General features: G+C 36.7%; 1 non-coding gene across 1 annotated transcript; it reads right to left on the bottom strand.

Annotated features, from left to right (window-relative positions):
• Window positions 1–952: 952 nt before the first annotated feature.
• TRNAC-ACA lies at window positions 953–1,026 on the bottom strand. The gene has a single exon. It is a non-coding gene; the product is annotated as a tRNA-Cys (tRNA).
• Window positions 1,027–7,170: the final 6,144 nt, after the last annotated feature.

The following is a 7,170-nucleotide window of genomic DNA, read 5'->3' on the forward strand; positions in this document are numbered from 1 at the left end:
GTTACCAAACCCAATAAAACAGCAGGACAAAGTCTATATTCCCATAGCATTGTTAAACGATGGAACTTCTTACCTCCCTATATAACCCAAATTAACTGTTTGAAAACCTTTAAATCAGCATTATCTCAAGAATCCCACTTGTTCCTGCAGTACAAATATCAAGTCTCCTTAAACCTCTACATAAATGACATAACATATGTAATCAATGTATGTAGACAATGTATGTAATGTATGTGTACGATGTACGATTACATCTTTGAAACCAATGTATGTATAAGCCAATGAATGCTACATATTTCATGTTTCACTGATGTCATTTCATCCTATATGTCCTTTACTACTATCCATTTTTGATCTGGTATAATTTCTGTGAATTATTGTAGTTATTTTATATGTACTAATGTATTGTAACCTGTAATTTCCTTGTTTCTTGTTAAACGGTGTACATTGTTCAAATTGTTTATGGAGCTTTTCTCCCCGGGCCTCCACTGAAAATGGGTCTTTGACCCAGTGGACTTTCCAGGTAAATAAATGTGAATAAATAATAATATAATTACAGCACTTTCTGTCAAAGAATGAAGGTCTGCTGACAGGGTGAAATAATCATCACCAGATTAAATTTCTCATTATCACATTCTACCTTGTTTTATATATGAAAACAGTGACAGCATCTCCCATTTCATTTATGGAAACATAAATGAATAAAAAACATGAAGCAACTTAAAGTGTCTCCCCCACTGTCAAAGGTACTCATAAAGTCATTGGTGGAATACTCCATTTGGTTTTGGAAGCTATACAGAGAAAGGGCAATGAAGGTGACAGGCATTATACTAAGGAGCACTACCACAGTGGCGAGAAGGATCGAGATGTCAAATTACGAGGAAGGCCTGCAAAGTACATTATATATGCACATTCTCTTGCAGGGGGAACACTGAGATTTGAACCAAGGACCTGGGGGGGCACCCAGATTTGAACCAGGGATCTCTTGATTTGTAGTTAAATGCTCTACCACTGAGCTATACCCTCATTTTGTAAGGGGGAAAATGAAAGGAACATGGTGTAATGTCAGTGACAAGTAAATGGGCATGAGTTCAGGAGGCAGTACAGAGGGGGAGATGGCAGCAAAAGTGGCAGGTGAACAGAGGATGGTACATGACCGATATAAGACAGCATTTTTCCAGAAGGTCAACAGTTTCCAGGAATGCAGCATAAGACAGAATTTTGGAATGTAACACACTCTCTAAGGATAGGGCTGAGTAAGTGAGATCAATGGTAAAAACACATTCGGCAACAAAACAAGGTAAAAATCAGATCTCATATGCCAAAATCATACATTTTTTTAATGCACAATAAATAATAAGCAAAGCTTTTTGGACACTTTCCTTCCTCAATGCTTAGATGGAAAAAAGATATGTCAGTACAACATGAGGAACATCTCCATGCAGATTAGATGTAGATGCAGGAATCAAATGGACTTTACATGCTGCAGATCATCATCTGTAAGCATATTCATGTGTGACATCCTTCAAAAAAGATGTTATCCTCTTGATTCTTAGATTAGATAACCCTCATGTGTTAATAAACTGTTTCACAGTACTCTGAGAGAACAGAACTATCTTGGATAATCTGAGCTGACAGTGCAGCATTTGAGTATCTCTAGAACCTCTGGTGTTAGATAATCCCAATACATTAACTACAGAAAAGACTTTAAAACCTGCAGTCCTCTAGTGTAATGATAGAGCTGAAGGAAATTGATATCCCCAAAAGATGGAGAAGCACTTTGATTTTCCAGAAGCCTGTGCTGTTTCAGCTGTTAATAGAACGGTGCTAACATCCATGCTTGCTTGAATATCTGCTTGACATCCAGCTCAAGTGACAGAGGCAAAATAGTATTCAGCCTTCTACACTGTTTTTGCCTGGCCTCTTATTCTGAAAACTGCTTTTTAAATTACTCACACAAATGCTGCCTCTCATCAAGAAATGTTGCATGCTAGGACAGAGTACTTACAGCACAAGGCCATACCTTTCTAAGATATGTCTTCCTGAAATTTTGGAGTACAGCTGTCAATTATCTATAGATATCTTTTAGTAAGTCAACAGAGAAAGAAAAGGAGCAAAGCTACCAAATTACAGTTAAGGATGAATATACCGCTCAATCTCTTAAAGCAATAAATCTGGACAAAGCTATTAGTAAAAGTGGGACAAAGGTCCAAAAATAAGGACAATTTTTAAATATTTCTCTTGCAGACTTAGAAAGTTAATAGAATAACAGGTTTTGAATTAGTATTAATTTTCTGAAGGGAATGAAGTCTGAAACTCAAATGTCTGTCATTATTTTCTAACTTTAGTCTGATTTGCCACTAATTTGCCAGAAAACCACAATTTTGTGAAAAACGAACCAAAAATATGAGGCAAAAATCTGGACATTCTGCAAAAATCTGTACAACTAAGAGATATGAGGATGAAGCCTGTGTATGTTTTAGGTGAAAGTGCTTAGTGTTTCATTAAAACTTTTGCCAACAGCTTGTGGTTCCATTATTTATCTTTTAATAAGTGTGTTCTTTTCAGCTAAATTTGAGAAAATCAAGATCTTGAAAAGTATGTTATGCTGATCAGAATTCTTTGTTGATTTGAAGGACCAGTGAGTAACTATGCTCTAAAAGAATTTAAGAGATCTTGTCATAATCTGTGTGAAATTATACATTTATTAACATAGTGCAATATTTGTGTCTTGGGTTTGTTTTCTGAGGCCCCATACAAACAAAAATCAGTTCCTTTAACTCTACTCACTTAGGAAAACATCTGGGTGAAATATATTTCTAGTTGCTAAAGTGTTAGTAGCATTTGAGGTACCATCAAGAAAATCAACACAAAACTCAACATAAGAAATGCAATGGTAAAATTACTTCAAAGGATTAGGCAGCTTCAAAAGCATTAAGGCCTAAAGTGTCAACTTTTGGCAGCAACACTGGTGTTATTAGTGCCTCTAATAAGTGTAGTAATTTTGATGAATGGTGCATTTAATGCATTCTTTGTTTCTCTGAACAATATGAAGGTTAGGCTGACTGACTTATCTGGGAGTCAGAGTTTCAGCCTTCAAAGTAGAGAACATTCAGCAAATCACGGTGTCAAAACTGCACATGGATTAGTAATGGATGCCACCAGCATGACTTGTACAAATGAATACATTAGATTCAGAGTTATTTATTTATTTCTGAAAATCCATCTATAGGATCCATTCTGAGGTTACAGTGGTGGGAGACAACCTGAATTACTGTCTAACCAAATGCCTAAATGGACTTACTGATTCAAAATCAATGAAACAAGTCCAAATACATGAGGACGTTCGTGAACCTTAAGTATAAGTATGAAGGTAATGAAATTCCTCAGAACAGTGAAATTAACTTTAACAAATGTGGGGCAGAAATCTAGCTTTACTTATGTGAAAACAAACGTTGTGTTAGTTCAAGGAAGCAAAGTATCCATGTTTATGGATGTATGGGTGTAGCCTTTGCAACCACGACATAAGAACACTTTCAGGCAGCTAAGACATTACTGAATGCAGTCTATCTCCACACTCTGTGATTTAGAGCATCTTAAGATTTTGTTTGAATTGTACAGTGTACATATTCTCTTTTGTTAATGCTGATGTTAGCTGGATTAAAATACATGCTCCCAGAGAGCTATAAATGCTGACTAAAGGTAAAGAAGATAAATGGGTTTAAATTAGATTTTATGGGTATATATGAAAATGTTTTGATAGCAATAGTTATATATTTTGTTCTTTAATAGGTTCATAGGTTGGTACTGAACTATCTGCCCGAAGGCATATATTAGCACAGCCAAGTTGTGCGGTATTCACCGCCCCATTAGTTGTTCCCTAGACCCCTGTACTAGCAGCTAGTACCCTTGGCCCCTATCTAGTAGTGCTGTTGATGTGATCCCCGTGTGAACTTTCTGTTACCCATCCACTCATCAAGGTTCCTCTTGAAGAGTGATAGTGAGGAGCTCTGTCTTATGTAGATTGGGACCCTGCTCCATAGTAAGGGAAGACTCTGTGAAGGGAATCTATCCCTCCAGTATGTTCTATTCATTGTTGTGTTGAGGTTTATATCCCTAGAGCATGTAGTTCGAGTAGATTTGGTTTTGCTAAGATGGAGCATGTTCAACAATTCTGGGTTGGACATGGCTCTGTACGTTAGACATAGATCACCTCTGAGAAAGCGGTATGCAACAGAGAACAGTCTTAGCTTTTTCAGTCATGCTGCATACGGCAACTGTTTGAGGCCAGTAGTCCTCAATCACGGTTCCCCAAATTTCAACCAGATGAAAATAAAAAGCAGTCAAAGCTTCATGACACTGAAACCACTAATAAAATGTTTTTGCAAGGGAGGATAAGCCCCCTCCACCCCTCATTTAAGGTGTTTTGCCCCCAAACCCTTAAGTGTATTCTCCCACAATTGCACAACTGTAGAGAAAAGTCCTTATTGTGAATCATTGGCAGCATGCAAATAGAAAGTTCACCGGATGTGATTTTTAATGAGAAACAGTGATCAATGAATTAAACATTGGTAATTTAAATAGATGAACTGAAACTACATCCAGCAGACATTTGAAGAATAAGTCAATGCTTAAGAACCTTTTCAGCCATAATGCAGGCCACATGGCTAAGAGTAAATATAGTGTATATAGACAGTATAAAGTAGTCCATCAACCAGCCTGTCTCATAGGAGTTTCCAGGCTACTTTAGTCTAATGACCATGTATGCCTTGTCAGTACCCACCCTAAGGCTTTACCTCGTTTCTCAAGGAGGGACAGACCAGTTCATCCTATAACAAATTTGAAAGCAGGCATGCAGTCATCCAGGTTTAATTTGAAGGAAAATCTACAGTCACAGTGTTTAACCTGCATAGGAAGTTTGGGGTCCAAATGGAGAGATAAGTCAGCAAGCAAGGGGTAGTATTGCTGAAATTGAATTTATCCACAAGTCTTGGTAAGTACCTTTACGAGGTGGACCCTGTTTTTACAAAATCTCACCAAGACAATACTGATATATAGACTATTTTATATAGCATATATCACGGACAGAAGTAAGTTAAAAACAAAAAAAAGAGAGCTGGGTGCACAAGACTCAGGATAACAAAAAGTGCCCAATCCTGGTAGGCACACTGGTGCCAGGACTGGAAAAGATGACAGTGTAGAATCCTCAAAATATGGAAATATTCCTACAACAGGGCCAGGCCAGGCCCCCCTGTTGTAGAAGGAAGTAGTAGTCCACAAAAATCACAAAAACTGATAGGCAAAGATGAGCCATAAATACGATAAAGTGGACTATTGAGGATCTGTTTCAAAAAAGAAGCATCTTAAGAAGTGTGATAATATAAACAACAAAACCAAGAGATATTTGAAAAGTATAAAAAAGAATTATGGACATGGGAAAGAAAGAGAGATTTGATATGGTGCAATATTTATGAAAAGAAGAAAGCCAAATTAATCAATATAAAGAAGGCAGCCCCGAAGATATTCAAAGAGAAATACAGGCAAAGGCATCTGGATATGGAAAATTTCACAATAACAAAATAATATCACAAAGATGGAATGTAGAAAAGAAGATTAGTAAAGTAGAAGTTAAAATAAATAGAAGTTGAAGTTATGGAGTGGCTGTGAAGTGAAGGATTTGGTGTAGAAGGTCTAACACAGGTTACATCACAACATGACAGAGTCAGTACCCAAAGTAAAGAGAAGCAGGAAGATCAGGAAACATCTGAAGAAGAAATTTGGACATGGGAAAGAAAAAGATTTAATATGGTGTAATATTTATGCAAACGAGAAAGCAATTAACCAGTACAAAAAGAGCAGCACCAAAGATATTTGAAGAGAAATACAGGCAAAGGAATCCCGACATGGAAAACTTTACAATACAAAAAAAATAAGAAAACAAAGAAGAAAAGTAGAAAAGGAGATCAGTAATGGAAAAGTTAAACAAATAGAAACTGAGGTTATGGAGAACCTACAAAGTGAAGGATTCAGTGTAGAAAATCGAATGCAGAAAGCACCACAACAGGATAGAGCAATGGATATCCAAATTAAGTGGAAATCAGTGGAACAGGAAGCAGTTGGTCAGGTGCCATATTAAGATATTTTGGAGCTTTTCACAGGAAACCAGTATAAACATTCACTTGAAGCTAGATAGCAAGGAAAGGAACAGGAAACTGTGGAAACTGATGCAGTCAATGCTGAGGAGTGATAGGCCAGTGAGTTCCCAAATGACAGAGCAACGGATGGCACAGGATGAAATTGATGAGACTGTGGCACAGGAAGATGTAATAGAACCTTCTATTGAATGCCCGCAGGAACTGGAAAACAAGAGATGGGACCTCAGTTTGGAAGAAAATGAGCTAAGAGAAAAGTTGCTTGATTTAATAGACATGGATAGATATATTAAGATCAATGAGAGAAATAGACTGCAGAAGGTCAATAAAATCCAAAAAGTCAGAAGTCTGATAAAACAAATGAATGCAGTAATTAGAACTGTCCATAGAGATCCATGTGATATAACAGAAGTAAACAGGCTATATTACTGTGCTGCTAAATCAATAACTGATAAAGTTCTACCACAAGAACACAGGGTAGCGAGGGAAAGGAAGGGGTGAAATCGAATACCATTATGGAAGTATCGAATAGAGAAAACTATAAAGCAATTAAGACAAGACATGTCACTGTTAGAAAACTATAGAAGAGAAAAATACTAAGAAAGACAGATGTGATAAAAGCAATACGCAGTATTAGAATAGACCAGGATCTATCACTCACTATCGCAAATAACAAATTAAAAATTTCAGCACAGGTGGAAAAACTTAGAAGATGCACAGATAAATATAACGGAAAAGTACAAAATAAGCAATTTATTGTTGACCCAAAAATGTTTTATAGAGAATTGGGAAACAAGGTAAAAGGAACTGAAAGACCAACAAAAAAAGAGTAAATAGATACATTTTGGAAAAGTATCTTTGAAGATCCTGTGAAACATAACAAAGATGCTAAATGGGAAGTAAAAGAAAGAATAAGAAGTTTAAAGGTGCAGGATATGAAATGGGATGAGAGACTGAAACAAAGTTAAGAAAAGCCTCTAATTGGAACACTCCAGCCCCAGATGCAGTACCTAACTTT

This window comes from Protopterus annectens, chromosome 4.part0 (genome assembly GCF_019279795.1).
Source record: "Protopterus annectens isolate FY-2018-M chromosome 4.part0, PAN1.0, whole genome shotgun sequence".
Lineage (NCBI taxonomy): Eukaryota > Metazoa > Chordata > Ceratodontiformes > Protopteridae > Protopterus > Protopterus annectens.